General features: G+C 47.3%; 1 protein-coding gene and 1 pseudogene across 1 annotated transcript in view; both read left to right on the top strand.

Moving 5' to 3' along the window:
• The window catches only part of LOC146194694 (sedoheptulokinase-like), a 153,961-nt gene that overhangs the window by 9,765 nt on the left and 121,577 nt on the right, over nucleotides 1-22,619 (top strand). The window lies entirely within an intron of this gene.
• Nucleotides 4,935-5,022, top strand: LOC146194696 (U6 spliceosomal RNA; annotated as a pseudogene).

Below are 22,619 nucleotides of genomic sequence, written 5' to 3'. Positions count from 1 at the left end.
CGCACGTTGCGGTACGTTTTTTAATTTCTTTAACAGGTTCGAGATGGTCGAGCGCAACTTCTGGGATGTTTGGCGTGGAATCTAGTGTCTGATGGAAGCCCGTCTGGTCGGGATGGTATCATGACGAAATTAGATGGCGCCGACCAAAAGAAAAGGATATGGGATGACGTTTCGGCTCCCCTACGGGAGCATGGTGGCTCCGCGAGTCTGCCTGAACGGGACATCCTCAAAAGTGAAGTACGTGTTTGACAGGCAGAATCTGAGAAGGCGGGGTAAGGTCATGCACATCTATCGGAGTTTTTTCTGGCAGTGATAGGTCTGATTTAATTGCGGCGGTGCATACTTCCACGGTAAGGTCAATCGGCCCACTTGTGAAGAGTGACTTCACATCTAATGTAACCATGATTTATCCGGTGTTGATTTCAAGGTTACGAAACTTTTCGATGAAGCGATGGGTGTTGGGCAAGTGTGTAGAACTGCCGACGAGAGGAGAAATAACTCTGTACAGAAATTTAGACGGATTCTGAAGCGGCGAACGCGTAAAATCCACTGGCGCAGAGGGACGTCAGGCTTGTGAATCTTTGGCAGGCCGTAGATCGCCGGGGCTGAATTATTGTGGCATAAAAGGTAGAAATACAGCGACCTGTGCTGCGGGGACACCATTCGAAAGACGTCGGCCAGCAATTTCTGTAATGCTCTCTGTACTTAGGCCGTCGGATCTCGAGCGAGACTAGCGTAAGTGGTACCGTCTTCCAAGAAGACCAGCATTTCGGCGGGGAATGATCCTGCAACAGTGTTGCTGTTGAATAAACGAAAGATTCGCAAATAGATCGCGGATTCACAAAATGAAGTAAAAAAAAAAGCAGAAAAAAAAACGACACCGAGAAAGAGGCATCCCAAGTCGAACACAACATTACATCTACTGAAGGCACTGCCGTCGTCCTTGGCGCCATTCTGAATGCAGTGTTGCTGCGTATAGCGTTTTCTTTCATCGCAACAGCGCGCGACAACTCGGCAGACGCGCTGCCTGTGGAGCTTGAACATATCTCTCACCCTTCTGAACAAAGTAACGTTCAGGAGCCCGCAGGCGTTACAATTCACGACATTTTGCTAAAAATATTCCGTCTTGCACTTTGTTTTTAACGAAGCGACGATTTTATGATAATCATCATCACTGGGTCTCTACACACTGCAGGGCAGAGGCATTTCCCGTGCTTCTCCAGTCCTGTGCCAGCTGCGTCTATCGGATTCCCGCAAACTTTCTGATCTCATCCACGATCTCCGAGCATGAGCCAATAAATGCTATCACCTAATAACATCTCAGTTCTAGCCATGTCCTCCCCCTCAGCCGTCAACCGAGACCGCAGGGATCTGAGCAGCGGCCAGGGCAAGACGGATGACTTCACGTTGTCATTTTTCGTCCTGTTTGAGTAGTAGTCTGCAGTTACCTGATCATTCCCAGCTGCTTTTTCTATTTTGATTGTAACTAATGCTTTGTTTATTGCGTAACAAGCAAATTACAATAAACCTGTATTTTATTGTGCTGCCAAATCCATATAATCTGAAGTGACCGAGCAAGCATAGACGACGCACCGCAAGAGCAGGTGCAGTGTTTCTTGAGCCCACGCGCAGAACCATCCGGTCGCTAAGGGCCACAGAGGACGACACCAATGCTTACACGCGGCAGTCATGTGGTGAGACCTTCAATCATTTTCTTTTTTGTATCACTGCTTCTGGATGCGAGATGAAGAGGGGGGGGGGGGGGGTATGTTTGAAGACGATAAAGTGCATCACTAGTTCCGCTGAGCCAAGATGTAGAGCCCATCGGTTGCGGCGATGCCGATGTTCGGAAAGTGTTGATTTTCTACCCTTTGAATATACATGGTCTCCCAGCTAAAACTAATCGAGGCGACCAGTCGAGAAAGTGCGCCGTCAGCGGCCGCTACCGGAAGGCGATACCTTGACATGTGCTGACATCGCACAACACACGGGGATCGGTGAGTTGCGCCTCCATCGAATGCTGGGGCCCCCGAAGCTGGGATTGGATATCGCGAGCTTGAGCTGTGAAACTCATTGCTAAGCTCACTATGCCGGCACGGTTAGTCACAGACAAGCGACGCTCTGTAACGGAGAAAAAACAAAGCACAGTCGCGGCGAGAACAATACGAAGCGCGCTTGGGTGTCCAAGTCCCGTCGGGCTTTGCGTGAAGGACAACGTTCCGTCCTTTCATGCACGACTGCTCTATCAGTTTCTGCGAGCACGTATGTTTCAAATCGATGTGCGCATTGAATTCGGGTTGCACGCTAGACGTGCGAGCACTTTGGTCGCCGAACAGTACCCCGTTACGTGCTGATGGCAACCGATGGCTCTCAGTGCGCCAAAACGATTCACCTTCGAATTGCCACTCCCAAGGCCGACTTGTGTAGTTGTATGTCTTAAAGCAACGCCTGTTTTCCTTTCAGCACTGCTCGTCTACTCACCGCACGCATCCACTTTCTTTTTCATTTTCAGTATACACAGCTCTGTGAATGACGTGAGTGGCGGGCGGAGACAAGACACCCACCCACCTTCGTTCGTTGCATGCGCTTGCATCTCCGGGAGGCGATCGCGTGCGCGGCTGCTGCACGCGTCATTAGGCATCCTCCTCCCTTGGCGCAAGAACACGCATGCCGATTCCTGACGCCGATCGGATGTATTTTTCTTTTTTGCCACCGTGAGCGCCAGGAAAATATCTTCGAGCGATGCCTTCCCGCGATGGTGTAGGTTAGCGGTGGGACGCACTGCAAGAAAGGAAAATGAAAGGTGCTAATGAACTGAACTTTAATGAATGCCGGCTAATGAGCGCCGCCTCTGCCGAGCGAAACAGAGCGCCCGCCTTGCTCGACGCCATGTTGTACACATGGGAGGGTAACCACTTGCTGCTTGGGTTAGCCAGTTAGGAAATGCCGGCAGGCGAGGCTTGACCAGCACGCATCCTGTCTGAAAAAGAAATAAGAAGAATGTTCTGTGCGACCATCGGCTGATGTGCATCGGCCAGCTATTTAGCGAACACTCGGGAAATCTGGCGCCTTTTTTTCGCAGTTTATAGAACTGCCGTCTTCGGCTTGTTCTGCGGTGGAGCCCCTTCTGTGTCATGCTCATCGCCAGCGTCATCAATTATTATCTGTGTACTGGTTAGGCGGTATACCATTGGAAATTAATATTGCCATGCGCAGAAATATCCGGAAGTTACTAGCGGTGTTTTGCTCGCCAGAGGCCGGGGATGGCGCCAGCGGTTAGCCAGATGATTTTTTGAGGTAGTGCAGTTTCGGAGGAGCGCTGCACGGTCATAACAATAACCTTCTTTCCTCCTGCTACAGCTGTGCCGTAATGATGCCGGTAGCGACTAACCACGCCCTGTCGCCGGCACGTTGTTCAGACGAAGGGAAAATGGACGCTGCAATTGCGTGCAGGCTGAAGTCACACCCGCAACGCCGCCTTGTTATCCTCATCTTTCTCGCTGCCATCAGCAGGAGCAGCGAATAGGTCCTGAACACTGCTCCAGTTCGCTTATTGCAGCCGATAGTCATGGCGCCGTCAAAAAAGCCAGAACTCCGGTGTTCGGCGCGCCGGCTTCCGAAGAGCTCAGTGGGACCGCATTACATGAGGATTCTGGCTCTCAACTCCAGTTTTGTCTGTTGCTCCGGTATTGGCCAGCACCGTTCGTGATGGCACTGCCAATAAGTGGGGCAGCGAGCTATGTGTGTCCGTGGCTTTGGTGTCGAAGGCAGTGGCAGCCAATGACGAAGACGGCATATAGAAAAGACATTTGCAGAGAAAACCGCCCCAAAAATTCGCGCACATTATTACCGTCTACCGCAACAAGCCCCAGAGGCTGTGCTCTCATTCTTCGCGTTTTCCTTCGGAGAAAGCTTCGCAGGTCTGCTGTCGTCGATGAATCCAGTGCCGAATTTCTGTTGCTACGCTGTCCGAACAGAGCTTTTCACGAAGCTCACTGGAAGCTTCTTTTGTTCAATGCTGTGCGGAAGAGGAGGCTAAGAGAAAGAGGACAGAGGGAAACGACTGTACACACTCAGCAGAGACGGACCAAAAGGGAGCGACGGGGGCCGCGTTTGTTCTTACAATGTGCCGCGGCCTTCAGACTTGGACGACGACTGGCTCTTGTGCGCAGGAAATTGGGCCAATCGTCGCCTTTGGCGGTCTAGTCGGTGGTGCTGACGGACGCCGCATTTGTGGGGCGCGTCTTTTCCAGGCGCACAGAAATAGACGAAAAAAAAAATATACGAGTGCTCTCGACGTTCTCACCTTTTCTTATCGGACTAACATCCTCCTTAGGTCTATAGGGCCATCCCTGTAAATAGATTTTCGGATGAACGAATGAACGAATGAATGAATGAATGAAAAAAAAACCGCAAAGATGTTTCATGGTTCCTTTGAATTGCAGCCAACTGGCCCGGCAACAAGTCTTGTTGAGAGAACCACTCCCGCAGCTGCGATGAAAGTGAGAAAAGGCTGACCTCAGTCAGGAGGGGGCTGTCGCGTATCTCGCTGTATGGTGCTGCGGGACAGCGGGTAGACCCTCACCGGATAGCAAGAGTTTTTGTTTCGCAGTTATTGGCAAAGCGGTTGCGCAGTCGGGGGAAGGGCGCGGATGCGCTTGTTCAAGCGTTCCGCATTCGGGCACCACTCGTGTAAATAGGTAACGTTCCTTTGCGACTGGCAGAGAGGATAGAGACGCGCCTTTTTTCTTAAATGATCATTCAAGAAAAATTCTTTTCGTGGCAAATCAGTGACGGCTTGGCCCCTCTTTCTATCAAAGATCCTCCATGGCGCACTTGAAACTTGCGGCCGGGGTCATTTGCAAAGTAGCCTGTTCTATTGCTCGCACGGCATGTACCGGCAAATGAAAAAAAAAAAAAAAAAAAAAAAAAAAACTTCCAAAGTTTGGAACGATACAGAGAAGATTAGCATGGCCCCTGCGCAAATGAAATGGGAAGCAATGGGAACCGGTGGCAATTCTGACTTCTCTATTGTTTGGCCTTTATCTCACTGCTGTGGGTTTCGATGGTGACTTGATATTCCGCACCTCTTTTTCTCCTCCGTTGTTCTCCACCCCTCGTCTACTTTGTACCGATAGATTATTTGTGGTGTTCGTGGCTTCGCAGGCATCTTGCTCGACCTCGGCCAAGGAATGTCAGCCACATAGTGGTAGCTTCATCGAAGCATAGAGATTCTCTGATCGCCAGCGTCATTCCTGTATTTTTTTCTTTTTTTTTACGTTTCAAGACCTGGAGTTGCCGGCGGATTCCGAATAATTTCGTGTGTATGGTATAAGGAGACAGACTGTGAGGAAAATCTATATAACTGCCCACCGGTCGCCTTGCTCGGCGTCGTCGGCGATCGATTGTTGCACGCGTGAATCGCATAAAGCATTGCGGGATCTCGGCGGCTGCAGACGAAAGATGAGCTGCGCTATCGTTCGCCGGGGCCCGGAAAGGCGCGTGCCGCTGCGCTGCGTTCGACGCTGAACGACCAAATAGCACGTGTGGCACGTTTAGCTCTCCTTGCTGCTTGCAGTGCCCAGAGCGAAGAGCTTGGATCACCTACAGTTCGCGTTGCAAAATGTCACGAATTTCGCTGGGTCATCCTGAGTTTGCGCGAAATTTGTTTTATTATTATTATTATTATTATTATTATTATTATTATTATTATTATTATTATTATTATTATTATTATTATTATTACTGTCGGCACCCCGATAATCCTAGATTTCTTCGGTCCTCCGACAACCGCTCCACTAACTCCGAATTTCTTGCAGGAGGGATGACCGTCATTCGACGGCGAACTGCAGTGCACCAAGGCTGCTACGATCAGTCATTGAGCGACCGTCCTGCTCCAACCGTGTAGCCACGGATGTTTATTTATATACTTTGCTTTGCTTTATGGAGTTTGACGCCCAAAAGCGACCCAGGCTGTGAGAGACGCCATAGTGGAGGGCTCCGACCACATGGGGCTCTTTGACGTGCACTGACGTCGCACAGCACACGAGCGCCTCTCCGTTTCGGCTCCACCGAAAAGCGGCCGCCAAGGCCGAGATTCGATCCAACATCCTTGGGCACAGTAGTCGAATGCCCTAACCAAGGCGCCACCCCGCCGGGGTGCTTATTTATATAGAAATACTGTCAGACACCTACGAACTGTTTACAAGAAGGGCACAAAATACATATGAAAGGACGGAACACTGTTGAATGAAGGCTAATCAGCAAATTTGTGCGAAGCAAAAATGCGAGAGAGCGAAGAAAGATCACGTTCCAGCGTATACGTAATAACCACAATGCAGCGTTGTTTTATAGCATGAATTAGTGAAAGTATTCATATACAACAAGAAATTATTTGAGCGAAACGACTTCTCAGTGAGAAAAATATACAGAATTGTGAATAACAATCAGCATCATCAGTGCGTTCCGATTAGGATTATGCATTCATGAAATTCAAGCGCTATTATGCAAGAAGTCTGCGAGTAGTTTTACAAGTCTCCGCAATGTTGTACTGTGTGCAACTGACGATTCTATAGGCTGTTGCACTCCCTAATTGTTTATGGAAAAAAAATTTGTGTTGCAGCAATCAGAATCGCATGAAAATTAACCTAAATTCGTAAATTCGAAAAGTGTTTATGGCGTGTAAGTTTCGTATGGCGAATAGATTTTCATCTATTCTCCATACGAAACTCGCGGACACCTTGAACAGGCCGCGAACGCTGCCAGTGCGAAAAACGGACCAAACGGGTGGCAAATGAACGCCCGTGTTGAGAACGAACGCATCGGAACTGCGCAATTTGCATAGGCGCGTTCTTGTTATATCCTGCCAGGGGTCTTGCTGCGCGCCTGGCGACTACTGGCGAGGACAACAAAGTGTGCGTGCAAAAGATAAATAAAACGTTGTGGTGCGCTCGCTCGCCCATGTCAGTCTACGGCAGCGGACGTGCGTTCTTTCTTCCCTTCACTTGCGACGAGGCAACCGATCCAGCGACTGTTTCGGCAACATGGGTAAACTTCAGGATGAAGGAGTTCGAAGTAGGCTCCGACTGGCCATCCTGGATCGAGCGTCTCGAGTTCAATTTCGAGGCTAACGACGTTTCTGCTCCGGCGAAGAAGCGGGCGCTGCTCCTGAGTCAATGCGGTGAGAGCACATACGGAAATATCCGTGCTTTGCTCTGACAAACGCCCGGCGGAGGTGGGCTACTACGACGAGCTGGTTCGTCTAGTGAACCATCACTTCGACAACAAGCCGCCAGGGCTCGTCGAACACCGAAAATCCTACAGACTTGACCAGCTGCCATCCGAGACTATTTCGCAATACGTCACTGAACTGTAGCGAATCACCAAGGAATGCAACTTCAGCGCAAGCAGCGGATCTGCTCCTGCGGTGGCTGCCACGTCACCATCCGCTTCGACCGCTGCGGGTCGCTCAATTTCGACGGCAACCACACTGCCACTCGAAGTGATGCTTCACGATCCACTGGTGTCCGGGACTTGATTTGCAGTAGCGGCTTCTCAGCTAGAAGGACATCACGTTACAGATGGCGTTGGACTTTGCCTTAGCGGCCGAATCAGCACGGTACCAACAGGCTGAACTCCGCGCCATCATGCAGCTGACTCCACACATGACGAACAGCAGCGATGGTAGGTGAACTCAAAACGACCCTGGTAAGGTTAGTGTAGACAGTTGGGCGTGTTGATGAGACGTTATTCTTGCAGCGCATATACGACGAGGACGAGAGGAGACACAGAGCTGTTTCTGTGTCTCCTCTCACCCTGGCATCACTTTCGTCTACTCTCGCTGCCCTGGGAAGCATGCCGCTTCTAGGTGTCGTATGAGGAACGTAGAGTGTAGTTATTGCCAGAAGAAAGGGCACATTGAAAAGGCTTGCATAACAAAGCGGAACACTTTCAAGCAGCACGACCATCAAGTGGATCCTCACGATAATCATTCCGCTGCTGAAAGACTTCTCTACACTTTGAACAACTTGTCCAGTAACTTCTTACCGACTTCCGCCGTGAAACTCTTCTTGGACGGTATTCCCATGTGATAGAGGTCGACAGCGGTGGGGCGTTCATGATCATCACTGAAGATACGTACCACTCATTATCGCCGATTAAGCCGCCGCTTCTCGACGACGAGAACGTGACGTAGCGAACTTGGTTGAGTGAGAGGTTGCTGTTTCTGTAGAAAAAAATCTTGCTGACCATTGCAACTGCAGCGAAGACAGCCAAGCTGCCATTAAGAGTTTTTAGAGGAGGAGGAGAGGGAGAAATTACCGGAGTCCTCCACTACGGCGTCTCTCATAGCCTCAGTTGCTTTTGGGACGTTAAACCCCACAAACCAACCAACCAACCTTCTGTGAAGCGACCGGCTCATACCGCTACGTATGAAGGTCTGCGGTATCTGCGAGTTGTGTTCCACATCGACGAGGGAAATTCTTGCGGAAATTCTTCAGGGAGTTTTTGCAGGGTCACGTCGGAATAGAGGTCTATGTTCCTCTCAAGCCGGACGCACGTCCCAAGTGTCTGAACTGTTGACCAGTTCCATTCTCACTCCGCGAAAGTGTCACGGCGGAGCTGCAAAAGCTTGGAAATCAAGGCATCCGTGAACCAGTGCAGGGTTCCGCTTGGGCAACATGCGAATGTGCAACCCGCCTCTTATCCTGTCTGCCTACAGCAAGTTAGTTGCTGGCGACGTTGCGTGGGGGCAAGATTTTTACGTAGACCTTACATAGGAGCATCAACGGCTGCGTGTCGATGACGCCACTGCAGAGGTATTGACTGTCACCACTATCCAGGGAATTTTCACGGTGAAACGTCTGCCGTTAAGTGCTCGGTGTCACAGCTGATTTTCAAACAATTCGTTGATAATCTTCTAGCTGGTTTGGAAGGTGTCGTTGCGTACTTGGACGATATTGCCGCGAAACCTTCAAAACTGTATTTGTTGTTTTTTAACAGCCGCCGGCATGCGGCCTTATCACTGTGATTCTGGCACGCGTTTCAATTGTGTACTCCGTGTTTGTTCATGCTCGTTTTCGAGATACGACGCGTTATCATTTTCTTTGTCGCGAAAGATGCGCCGAGATCTGTCTCGAAGAATCCGATCACTTGCGTATGTTTCTACAATGTTCCAACTTGTGCTGGTAGCTGTTTGCGACATTATCTAGATTGTTCTGAGCAGCCTTTAAATTGAGCGTTGACGAGTGCGACAGGCTTTCTTTGTTCGACGATCGAAGATCACGTTTGTTGCTATCGCCGCCGCCGAGTTGCTTAGTTCTTTTGCGGGCGCAAGTCAGCCCAATAAAGAGTTTCTTCAGTGCAATTACCGACTCTTCATTTGTGTCACCGACGCTGGTCACCACCACGTGATAATATTCTCATCACTGGTTCATCAGAAACTGAGCATTTCCGACGACTTTTCGTGGTACCGGGTCGTCTACAACAGGCCGGGTTAAAAGCCAAAGAAGCGAAGTGCTTGTTCGCTGTACCTATGACTATCTGGGGGTTTGGATCACCGCCAAGGGTGGGCAGAATACCAAAAAGAAGGTGCGAGCTATTGTTGAAGCACCTGTGCCAACTAACAAGAATGAGCTGGAAGCGTTCTTGGGACTTCTCGCGTTCTACTGCCGGTTTATTAAGAACAGTGCTACAATTGGTGTGAGTCTGAATCGGCTACTCGATAAGTGAGTCACTTGAAAGTGGACTTCAGAACACCAGTTGGATCTTGATGAACTAAAGGATGTTCTTATCGCCAGTCCGGTTCTACAGCACTAGTCTATTTATCTCACCTCTGACGCGTCATCATGCGGTCTTAGCGCAGTTCTCGCAGAGCCAGTTATGGGAAGGAGGTTCCAGTGTCCTATACGTCCAAAACTTTGGGCAAGTCAGAAAGGAATTACTCGCGACAAGGAGAGACTTATAGCTTACGCTATGACCTACTTTCACTAGTATGTAGCTGGGAAGTTGTAATTTACACGGACCACAAGCCGCTTCTGGTGATAATGAGACCGGATCATTAAATTCCGGCCATCCTGTCTCCAAGGATGCTGCCATGGTGCCTCTTACTGGGCGCTTATAGCCACAAGTTGTTTTATCGACCTGAAATGAAGTATCAAAACGCCGACTCTGAGTTGCCTGATGCTGCCTAGCACAGAAGACGGGGCTACGGCTCCCTGGTCAGTTCCTCACCTGGATTTTACAGGTCCAGTCAACGGAACTGTTACTTCATTGTGGTAGACGCTGTCACGGAGTGGCTTGAAGTTCGCCACGTAAGAATTTTAACCTGTGCTACGGTCATCCAGGAGCTGCGTTCTATGTTTCCACTTGAATTCGAGCAAAGTGGAGTTCTGGCCAGCGGGTAGGTCATGATTACAGGGGCGCTTCGCGCTAGACGTTTGTCATATTTGGCATTCCAGACATGGTAATTAGCGACAACGGTTCTTCGTTTACATCGACCGAAGCTAAGGAATTTCTGGCAAAGGAACAGCATCCACATGTCACAAGGGCGCCATTCCGCCCTACTACTAACGAGCAAGCCGAGAGAATGGTTCAACAGACTGCATTTGGCAATTTTCAGAAGGGAAGTATTGCATGTCGACTTTCAAGGTTCCTGTTCACACAACTAACTGTTAATGCGACAACTCTGATGTTTGGACGTCAGCTTAGGACCAGCTTTGGATTGAATTCATCCAACAAGTGCCCCGGTTGAGGAATGCGAGAGCCAATCCGCTCTCGTCTACGGGCCAGGTCAATCTGTTTTCACAATTTCACCGAAGTGGTTGGCTGCCAACCGGATTGGGGTCCTATGAGGCATCTCTGCTCGACGGCGGACCACTTCAAAGGAAACATGTCTGCCACATGCGAAGGCTTCTGACTGCCGATGGCGAAGGCGGATTTCAGCGGAACAGGTTTCCCAGACCACCTGACGTGACACTCAGCTGTGACTCCGCCGCCATGGCGTCGCCGGAGGTGACAGAGAGCGTTGACGCTGCCGCCTCCGTTAGTGGCATCATTCAATCCATACCGACCACACTCCCTCAAAGTATTGGCGCGGAAGACGGCTTAGAAAACCTAACTTTTATACTGGTTGAAAAACCGCGAGGGGAAACAAATGTTATATCCCGCCAAGGGTTCCGCTGGCCGCATGGCGGCTACGACCAAGTACGCGCGTGCAAAAAGGCGTTGTGGTGCGCTCGTTCGCCCTGGAGGCTAGGGGTAGCAGCCGTGTATTCTTGGATTAAACCTGTAACACTCCATCGCCGCCGATGCAACAGTTCTCATATTGTTGTTTACTTTCAGCGATACATAAGTGATGCGGAGAGGCCTACTTCCTGGCCTGTTATTTTGTACTTAAATTCATTTATCTATATGTTCAATAGCGACCTCGGCATATTCGTATTGTGCCCTGTCATGGGTGCCAGTGACAGCTCCACTTGCTATTAAGCGTGCTGCCGCTCCTCCTGTTTTCTGCAATGAACGCGCCGTACTGAGACTTCAGCAGAAGATGTGCAGCAGTCCATTTGCTTTTAGCGCTTGGGCGTACTCACGCAAAACAAAATTATTTCGCATGCTATAAAAATAGTTTTTATAGCCCTCTACGAAAACTGCATCCAAAATTCTTGTTATAATACTTTTTTATCAGCAAGAGGTATGTCAGCATTTTTATATCGGTTAGGAGATGCACTTTTAGGAAAATAAATATACAAAAGGGAGTAGTTAAGTTTATTTCTTCTAGGGTAATACTTTGCGAAATTTCAAAATCCTTTCGCTGCCATCCAACTTTGAAGTTTTAAGGAAAAAAGGAAACCGACTTCATACGAAGGTAGCTACAGTAGATGCAATTTACGGCAAATAGAAATGCCCTCTGAAATCATCAGGCAATTTTCTGCACGATATTGCGAGTTATTCGCGACTAAAACTGGTAGAAACTGCGATCTGAGTAAAAGATAATCTCATTATACGTGATGTATATCTAACGCGCGTACGTTATTATGCAACTTGCTCTTAATGCATATGTACACACTGTAAGGTAATACCTGAAGCCAGCACGAAAAAACTAAATGTTTTAATTTAATGTCGCTTTCCTAAGTTCTTGTGGTTCTGTGATTGCTTCAAGTTCGCGCATTGCTTTATTCTCATTGTTATTATTTATGGTTGAGATTATATACGTTTGGTAAGTACGATTCTGCACAATGCTGTTTTAAACGACCTCTGTTATAGCTTATCTTTGCTTTCATATAAAGGGCTCAATTTGCCCCATGTTTCTGAAACTTTAGGTAAGGAAAGGAGCTTCAGTTAACGCCCCAAATATCGGGGGTGGGGGGGGGGCTTCCATGGCAGTCAAAGATATCGGGCATAAATTACCATGCATCTCATCGTAATATGTTTTCAGTTATTTGTAGGCAAAGCTGGCAAGGACATACTTTATTTTTTATAGCGAAAGCAATACTATACGTCAGGTCTAACCGCTCGTCGCTGCGTGCGTGCCGTGTACGTGTCCATGGTCTCTCATGATGTTTGAATTCACGTTGCCCCTATGCCACGGGCAGGAGCTGTCAATTCGGGTCGCTCCTTTCATACGGGAGGGTGATATCAGAACCAGCCTGCCAGAACCGTTTGCATTCTCGTTACCCCTTCGACACGCAGACACGTATCGGGGAATAATGTAGCAGGCAAAAGAAGCTTCCTTCAACTACGGTTAACCAGAGCTAAACCACAACAATTTTTTTCTGCGCTTCGACATGTGTTTTCTTTTTTTTCCTGCGAAATGATTAGAGTTTCCTTGGAGCCGTTAGACAATCATGCATAAAAACATTGAGTGAGTAAATCTGCGATGTCTACAAGCCACGTACTGCATAATATTATCCGTTATCTCTGCATCGGAGTGCTGTCAAGAATACAGCCCATATAAAGCCGGGGGGCTGAGCGCGTATATGACCCGATAGATAGATAGATAGATAGACTAAACTTTAATGTCCAACGGATAATGTGACACGCAGGTCAGTGGGCGGGTGCCGCCGCCTCAGAGGCAGGCTGGGAGGTCTTGGGTTCCAGCAGCCTTTTCAGCCGGTTGGACGAGCAGGAGCTGGAGCTCAGGGTCCGAGCTGCGCAGCAGGGTCTCCCAGGTGTCTCTACTGCCTATATTGTGCGTCCCCTTGGGGGAATACGGGCATTCCCATATTATGTGGTCGAGGGTACCTCTCGCCCCACAAAGATTACATTTATCACTCCTAGCCTAAGGGAACATGTGGTTCGCCATAACCGAGTGCGGATATGTATCAGGTTGCAGTTATCTCCACGTGACTGCTTGTCTGCTATTTAATTTTGGGTCTGGCGGGGGTACCAGTCTACGATTCAATCTATAATGCTGCGTGATCTCCCTCGGTCATCGAGGGGCCCTGTAGAGGCTCGGCGGCAGAGATCTCGAGCCAGCTTGTGGGCCGCCTCGTTGCCCGAATATTAACTGCCGCAAAGTGCTTATTATTCGCTGAATCCACTAACGCGTACCCTAATCGCTTGCGTCCACTTCAAAAACGAGGTGTGAAATGAGGTCGTGTGTGTCAGCGCGGCGTAATATATAGAGGCAAAAAGCTGCACTTCCCGGTCGTGTCTGAATGTATTATGTGCGGCGAACTTCCCTTTTCCGGCGGCACTTGTTTTCAGTGTGAGGGCTGACGTTTGCTCGTTACGCAGTAGTTTTGTTATGGTATTTGTTTTGTGTCACGCTTCGTCGGTGCGGGGACAAAAAGAAGAGCAGCTGCGGCGTATTTCCCAGATAATTGTCTCTCTCCGCGGAGTCGTTTCGAAATGCGTAGCACGCGTGGCCGGTAAAAGGAGCCGCTCTTGTAAGCGCTTATGCATTCTGACGGCACACGCGTTTTTCGATGCGCGCACCCTTCGAACCGGAAACCAGCGGAATTCTTTTTTCATCGGCGGAGCAGAGATCAGGTGACGAGACGATGACTGCGAGGAATGCAGCTTCGTGTTGTCTGCAGCGGTGGCGACTTCTCGTGGAAAGTTGTAATACATTGCAGCAGGAGTGTAGCGAGGTTACCTGAAATTTAATTTTTTTTTATTTACCTCTCTATACAGATGATATGCGCTGCTTGCTTTTCCTCGTCTGATCGACTTTGCAGACGCTTGAAGCGCCGTTGATGATGTGTTGCATTCTTTCTCGCGTGGCTTACATCGTAGCTGTGTTCAAAGGGCATCGGTTTTCGATTGCGCCCCGTTCGCTTCACATGCAGTATGCCGTCGCTGTAGACGGGCGCATGATAGGACATCGCGAACGCTGTTATTCAGCCCGCAGCTTTGACGGTGCGGGTCTGCGAAATGTGCGTTTTGGAATTTCAAGTCAATTTGCGCAGGGGTGAGAACATCGTGTACAGGATAGGATCACCATTTTATTGTGTGTGTGTGTGTGTGTGTGTGTGTGTGTGTGTGTGTGTGTGTGTGTGTGTGTGTGTGTGTGTGTGTGTGTGTGTGTGTGTGTGTGTGTGTGTGTGTGTGTGTGTGTGTGTGTGTGTGTGTGTGTGTGTGTGTGTGTGTGTGTGTGTGTGTGTGTGTGTGTGTGTGTGTGTGTGTGTGTGTGTGTGTGTGTGTGTGTGTGTGTGTGTGTGTGTGTGTGTGTGTGTGTGTGTGTGTGTGTGTGTGTGTGTGTGTGTGTGTGTGTGTGTGTGTGTGTGTGTGTGTGTGTGTGTGTGTGTGTGTGTGTGTGTGTGTGTGTGTGTGTGTGTGTGTGTGTGTGTGTGTGTGTGTGTGTGTGTGTGTGTGTGTGTGTGTGTGTGTGTGTGTGGAGCAATAACCATTATTAAAATTTCGAGTATAAAGTTGCGTTCAATGAAGTCCGCTAATGACCTTCATTCTTCCACGGTGTAAAAATGTGGAATGTGGAGTTTGATTAGCTTCCGCGAAGAGATTATACGTTAAAAAAAAATGCTTCAGTTACTGCTTATATTGAAATATAAGTTATCATAACTTTCTTATTAAGAATGAGGAGTCAGTTCCGCCGGCCAGTCGCATCGCTGAGTTGTTTGTAAATCAGCTCCGCGGGCGTTTGCATCTAAGCGCTACACAAAGTTGGCGCATCTCTATGCGGTCAACGTTTGTGAGGCGGCTTCATTCTGCTCTTCAAGAAGGAAAATGGAGTATGCTTTGAATGTGCAAGGTGTGAGAGAGAAGACGCCACTGTGGTCAGCTTCATTCCGAGGGTTCGGAAGCATAGAGCTATAGTTGTCCGCGCCTTGCATTCATCGATTGTTTAATACCAATTTTGTTCCCCTCCGGCGAAGGGGCGTTGACCCTGGGGTCAAGGGCAGCACAAGGCATATTTTATCGCGCACGTATGTGTGCGGTCGCAACAGCCGTGGCATACGCACGTATCATTGAAACGAGACACCCGCTCTTTTGCATCGCACACCAGTCTGATGCAATGGCATCACATTATGCGCATGCAGAGCCAGGAATACGCGGACGGAAAAATTATTAACAAGCCGTGCAATAAAATAACGAAAAACAAATGACAGAAGTCATAAATAGAAATTGCTTAATGACAGACGTGACGTATACACTGCCGGAAGTTTAGACATGGCTCTAGCCGTGAAATTACTGGAATGCATGAATGTGGATGCATATGCAGCTCATGGTGCCTGCAGCGGTTTTATTTAGAGTACAGCAATGCGGCTGCGTTAGATAGCGTTAGGGGGAGAATACAAGCTTTGACCAGCTAATTTATACTTGTACTGGTATTGCTCATTCCTAATTAAATGGCGGACGTATGTAGCGCGCAGTAGGGATTGAGGCTGCTGTGATTTTAGTGGGTCGTGTGTAGCTTCAAAGTCGATCTGTCTAAACGGTGCAAACATGCTGTATTTGTCACTATCCCGTTTAGCGCGGCCTTCTTAGAAGTGTTATTGCTGGTCTGCCACGTTCAGCGTATGGAACTTTACGCTCAAGTACCCATCTGTGGTCTCGCTTGCTGCGCCTCGTGAGCTCTTTGTGGAATCTCTTGTTTTTAGGTATGGGACCTGTCCTGAAGTTCTACAGCGTGCACTGTATTGAGTATCAGTGCGCATTTGATTAAACTAAGGCCTTGTTGCATTCAGCATTTGTTACTCCACGTAAATAGAGAGATATAACTATCGCCACTTTGTTCACATTACTATTTACCGTGTTACCCGACGGCGTGGCGCTGCAAAACGCAGAAGGCGTTTTAGCATACCGTTTCCCCCAACGTTGGTTTGTCCCCGTATCTAGCTACCGTCGGCAGTTTCGTAGTTACAACAGAGAAAACAAAATGTGACGATGATGGCAGATGGCCTCGCTAATAGTACAGCCATAAATGTTCAGATATTGCAAAAACTTCTCATATAAAGGTGGCGCATGCTTGTCAATGATATAATCACGTTCGCATTCAAGCCAGTTCTCCGCAGTGAAGGGTTGTATGCACGTGAACAATTCTTGCCTCAGAGCGTGAGTGTTACGTAACAGCAGACTCATCGGCTTTTCAAATCTTCCTGTAGCGCGCCTACTTGAGCTTTACAATAATCAATAGAGCCTTTCAATACGTAGAACAAAATAACCTACCGAACAGTGTGCTCAATGCGCACATAACACTCTGTGAATACGGCAAATAAGGCAGGTTTGGTTTGCCCAGCTACGGTATGCCACTCTCTACGGACAGTAAGTCAAAGCGTTTCGACTATGGCTAGAGAAACCATTTTTTTTTTCCCAGCCGCAGTTGCCAACGATAGGTGTATGGCGAGCTTTTTCTGTTTTTCAGCGGTGAAAATGATGACTCAAGCCGACAGAAAATAGGACGTAACGGGATGTTTATGCTAGAGTTCTGTGAGCGACACAACCTAGTTATTGTATAGATAACTAGATTCCATGGAAAAATCACGTGGGAATTTCGGAACAGGCAGACCACCATTGACTATTGCCTAATGTCGCGAGCAATTTATAGCAAGCTCGCAAAGATGGAAATAGATGAAGGCGTTGAGTACAGTCTCGGAAATGATCATTAACGTATTACTCTGCAGATGGGGGCACTGATCAAAAAGAATCTGCAGAAGAGACGAAAAGGAAACGCAAAATGAAACGACGAATAGATGGCGGTAATAGTAGCAGGCACTGAGGAAGAAATAGGCGAACGTTCCCTGTAAAAGTGGGATTATAATAAGTTAGAACTACTCATAAGTGCGAAAATTAAGGAAGTAAAAGCAGCAAACTGCTGGTATACGGAAAGAGGGAGTCCGAAACTGGTGGAATAAGGAAATTAGGGAAGCCATCGAACACCGACGGGTAGCTTAAAAGCTTAAAAGGAATACCGAGATACAAAGAGGGCACCGTTTTCTCGGGAAGAAATTGACCTAAATGGAAACCTTGATGACTAAAGAAACTGTGAAAGTGCAGGCCCTTATCCAAAGTAAAATGAAGCACTCGAGCGAACGCTGGACGGCTGAAATCCGCGATGCAAGTAAATGCGGACTGAGAAAATGATGGAACCATATGAAGGGCTGGCTTGGTAAAAGGAATCAAAGAGAGCAGGAACGCATTCAAGATGATGAGGGAAAAATTTGAAGGAAGAGCGTCCTCTGAACTACTTTACATCAGTTATGGCTGATCCATTTAAAAGCTGTGATAGGGAAATCTCCGAAAATCAGGGAACAACATAATATAGCCGGATACAAAGCAGCTCAGAGTTGACCAATATAAACTGGGAAAAGGCGGAAAGAAATACTTCTAAATACACATCCGTAGACATAAAAGAATTTTGAATTAAGCTGATTAACGAACTTATTCCAAGAAGCGAAGAAACATTCCTAAAAACATTGGAAAGGGTCATAAGCAAATTCCGGACAGCTGGAGGCAGAGTAAAATGACATCGATTTATAAAAGTAAAGGAGACGGGATGTAGACGAAATCCTGCAAGCCGATTACCATAACAGTTGTCATATACAGGCTTGCAATGCAGGCGGGGAAATTGAAAAGGCAGTTATGGTTAGAAAGATACTAGAAGGACTTCAGAACGGCTTTAGAAATTGTAGGCACCTATTATAGTCTGTGCGTGCCCAAATCATGGAGATAGGGCGGAAAACAGACAGTTTGTATTTAGCTTTCCTGAACATAAACGGGACGTACGGCAACGTGAACAAGGAACTCCTGTGGAACAGACTAAAAGAATAAGGTATCGGTTATGAGATAACAGAGTTCCTACAGGAAATATACCGGGATAACAAAGTAGAAATTACATGGGAAGGGATAACAAGTACGGAAGCTCTCAAGGTATGCAAAGGATTAAGACAGGGTTGTCCTCTATCAGCGCTGCAGTTTATGCTTAATATATTAAATATTAAACTGAAGCTACAAGAAAGTAATCTGCGTTTTAATCTCTCATATAGATTAGGCGTAAAGAGCGGCTTCCCGGTTTAATCCATACGGAAGATATTGTACTGGTAGCTGATAGCCAGGACGGCTTGCAAACTCTAGTTAATTCTTGTGGAGACAAAAGGGGCACTCTAGGCTTCAGTTTTAGCGTAGTCGTGTCTCGTGATTTTCAACGGCTCAACCGATGAGGTGCTTAAAATAAAACGCCTTGAAATACCTGGGGTGTCCGAATATAAACATCTCGGTGTATGGGTAAACGATGGGCTCGCATACATGAAAAGCACGAACATTTGTTAGAGCAAAAGAACGAATAGACGCCGGAATAATGAAGCAGGGCATTGTGGGGGTACAACAGGTATCAGGTGTTGAGGGCTGTTTGGAAAGGAATAATGGTGCCAGTTCTTACTTTCGCAATGCTGTTTTGTGCCTAAAGGGAGAGGTACAGTCAAAATAGAAATAAGAGAGCTGTTGGACGATTGGCAGTCGCTGCCTATAGCAAAACCTCAAACTAGGTGGTACATAGAGATATGGGTTAGACATCTTTCGAAGCTCGGAAAGCTCAGAGCAAAATATTATATGAGAAACGCCCGCGGAAATTGGGCAAGAAAGCAAAAGTATTTAAATACTTTGACTCTCTATAGAGGAAAAGAACTAGGAAACTAACCAGTAAGTATGCAGGGCACAAGGACCTAGAATTTAAGAGCGTCAAACAACACATAAAATACATGAGAGTAATTTTGAACAAATTCAATGAAAAAGAAGCGGTGTGTAGAGGAGCATCTCAATTGAAAAAGGCACATCGGGGAGAAATCTTACTTTGATAACTCAACAGGCAGTGCACTACTTTTTGAAGCTCGATCAGGATATGTTAGAACGAGCAGCTACAAAACGAAATTTAACCAGTAGGATGTCACACGTGCAGTACGGGGTAAATCCGTAGAAATAATTGGACGTCTTATGCTCGAATGTCGTGGTATCCATTTGGATGTGGCTGCAGGCGGAGTCACTCTCCCTGACACCCGAGGGTTTAGTGATGCCAGTGGTTGAAGTAACGAATCTGCGGCAGCTGTTAACACAAAGTGATTGGAGTATTGGCCGCTGAAAACCAGAATGGTGTCCTAATGCTAGTAATGTAGAAATTGAAAATTATTAAATTGAATGACGATGAAGGGTACCGATTTATAACAACTTTGAAGATAATTTGAGGAGGAAGAAAGGCCGTGCATGGTGACAGCTGCCTTCACCGCGTTTCAAAGGGGACGCTCCTATATACCATCCATTTCATTCATTAGGTTTGATTTATTTGGTTTAATGTCCCAAAGCGACTGAGGCTATGGAGATGCCACTGGAGGACTCTGGAATTTTCGATCACCTGGGGTTCTTTAACGTGCACTGACATCGCCTGGCTTTTCGCCTCCATCTAAAAGAGGTCGCCAATGCCGGGATTCCATCCCACACGCTTGGGCACAGGAGTCGAGAGCCCTAAGCACTGCACCGCCGGGGCAGGCTCATTCCATCCATCCAAAGCCTGAACTGTATTCATAGGCATGACAATGTTCAGTGTAAGGTCAGGTTAACAGCTAGAAAAGGGCCGATTATTTCTCAAAATTGGTTTAACGGTCGCTCATAGTTTTAAATATGAGTGAGAGTAAGCGAAATGAAAGCAAATGTAGCCGTTTAGAGTGAGATATCGATCGCCCCGAATAATGCGGCAGTGATGCTGTGTTTGGTGCGAAGTGGACGAGCAGCGTGCCACTCTTTGCGAAACGTTAAAAAAGATCCCCTAAATTGATCGCGTTACGGTAATGGCCGCGCATGCGCACATGACGCTACTCTAGCCCGGTAAAAGGTAAACATGGTGATCTTCATTAATCTCTAATGACGTGTTAGTAAAACATTCATGACTGTTTGGTAAGTCGCATGCGAATCCGGGCGCGTGCATTTCAGATTACCATTTGTTCTATATAGCTTTGCATAACCCAGTAATCCCAGTGTTATTCTCAGAAAGTAGATGCCGGGCTCGCTTTTCGCATAGCAAGGGCTCCCAGTTTATACACCCGACCCCCGTAATAACTTTCCAAGCTGTAAAACATGCTTCCCGGCTGATGTATACTAGTGTAATCTGCGTTACATAGTAAAGTCACCTCCAGTCCCAACTTCAAAGGCATCCTCTTAAACGTGAAGCTTCGAGCATCGGCCGAGGCGACTCTGCGTCTTAAGTGCCGCACTGAAATTAATGACGCGTGGTTAATCGAAGTGCACGCGACGCCCCCGCTACGATGCCAGCTTCCTGTCTTGTGCGCCAAACAGAATTATGGAATCGCCTTACATTTCATGGGTATGGGTGCAATTCGCTACAGAGGACGGAGCTTTGTGTTCGAAGCTGCCCTGAATGTTTCCCGCCATGTTCATGCGCTCTGTTACTATAAATACTATTTGTATAGAATAACTTTCGCCCGAGCGAAAGCGGTAGGCAGTGTTTTGTCCTTAGTTCGCGCCGGTGTACGTCACGAATGAACGGCGCCTGGGACGACAACGGGTGCCTCATTTGGTGATTCACGCGCGAAAGAGCACGCAGCGAGGAAGTATGCGGAGGGAGGACAACAGGTTGAGAGCTTTGTATCGATACTTTGGTGCTGCATCAACCTTCACGGCTCTTTAGAGAACACCGGGAGGATGTAGGTGTACTAATGAACATAAGAGCACAATGTCTATTTTTAACCGCTTTTCCTACTGATAAAGATAATTAGTGACATGTGCAGTGCTGCCAATGGCCATCAAATGTATGCAAATGTTGTTCGCTCGACCACAAAAGCTCACCGAGAAGGCGTGGACATCACTCGATTTCGATGTGCGAGATTGAATTTGGAACAGCACGGAGTGGAGCGAAGCAAGCTGAAATTATTTATCCTGGTCAAAAGTAGACGATGACGTATGGGCTGCCTGTCATTGCTTGATGCTGTCTTTTGTGACGCGTTCGGAAAGGGTGGATTGGCACTTTCTGCGGCATTTTTTTGGAGCGAAACATCCCTGCGCTGTAAATGTCAACCTCTAGCTCTTTTTAAGGGTTGTTTTAAGCACAAACTACGAGAAGTGTCCAGAGGGTCGTCTATTTTGTTTTGAAACACTGTGTATTGAAAATATACGAAATTCGCACATTCGCGCATTTTTTCTGAATCTTTTGTTCACTTCTTCTTCATATTGTAACCCCACGCTTTGTGTGAAGCTTTCTTCTTCTTCGTACCACAAGAACAGGCAGTTGGTAGCGAGCGCATCATCTGTGTTAACGTCTTGGTTTAATTCTCTTGTGCGTGTATTGTTTTTGTGTATAACTATGCAGCGCCAGAAGTCGTCGGAGAGATATGAAAAAATTAATTATTGTACAGTCCTCGCACATAGATGGTCTGCATGACGCAAAATTTCAGCTTTTACACGTGCATAATCTAAAATTGGCGGTCGGTGGGCTGACCTGCAGACGTCGTCGTTGAAGCACCGGCATCGGCGGCCGAGAGAATCATTTCCACCGATGAGACTGTGACCTGGTTTGCTTCTCTTTGTACTGCATTGGAAATACAAACAAGCGAAGCAAGACTGCACTTCATATGTTTACTCTTCGATACTCAGCGGAAGAGGAGAAAAAAATGCAGCATTTTCGTATCACTATAGGTTTACCTTTCTCACGAAGCTTCACAACTAAGCCTAAATTGCCTAAAAAAAAAAAATAAAAGTGGTTCTGTTTTACTCCTTATTTTTTACTACTAATTTTTATTTCCGGTCTCATTCTCTAATAAAAGCTAAATATTCGTATAGTCTAATGTTTTTTTGTCATGAGATGTGACGATGTCCACTCGATTGTGCAAACAGCAGCAAAATGTTTATAATGAGCGTCCGGCGAATAGTACAGGATAGAAAAAAATAATTGTGATTATGTTCGTTAGCACATACCCGACTAAACCTATCACGCCCCAAAAGCAAGCTAAAACTAAATTATATTTCCTACTACGCTATTCAGGTTCCTAAAATTTCTCGTCACTTCTATTATTTCCTTTCAGTTCGTTTGCTCCAGCTAGTAGTTTGCGTTGTGGGACCGAATAGCTTTGAATTATTACATGAGGGTATTGGACGAATAATTTGTACTCGTGCCGTCTATTCAATAACGAAAACGAAGTAATCCACGTAATCCGTGTCTT

This window comes from Amblyomma maculatum, chromosome 3 (genome assembly GCF_055883805.1).
Source record: "Amblyomma maculatum isolate TAMU_Amacu chromosome 3, ASM5588380v1, whole genome shotgun sequence".
NCBI classification, from domain to species: domain Eukaryota; kingdom Metazoa; phylum Arthropoda; class Arachnida; order Ixodida; family Ixodidae; genus Amblyomma; species Amblyomma maculatum.
This window is presented reverse-complemented; position numbering and strand designations above follow the sequence as displayed.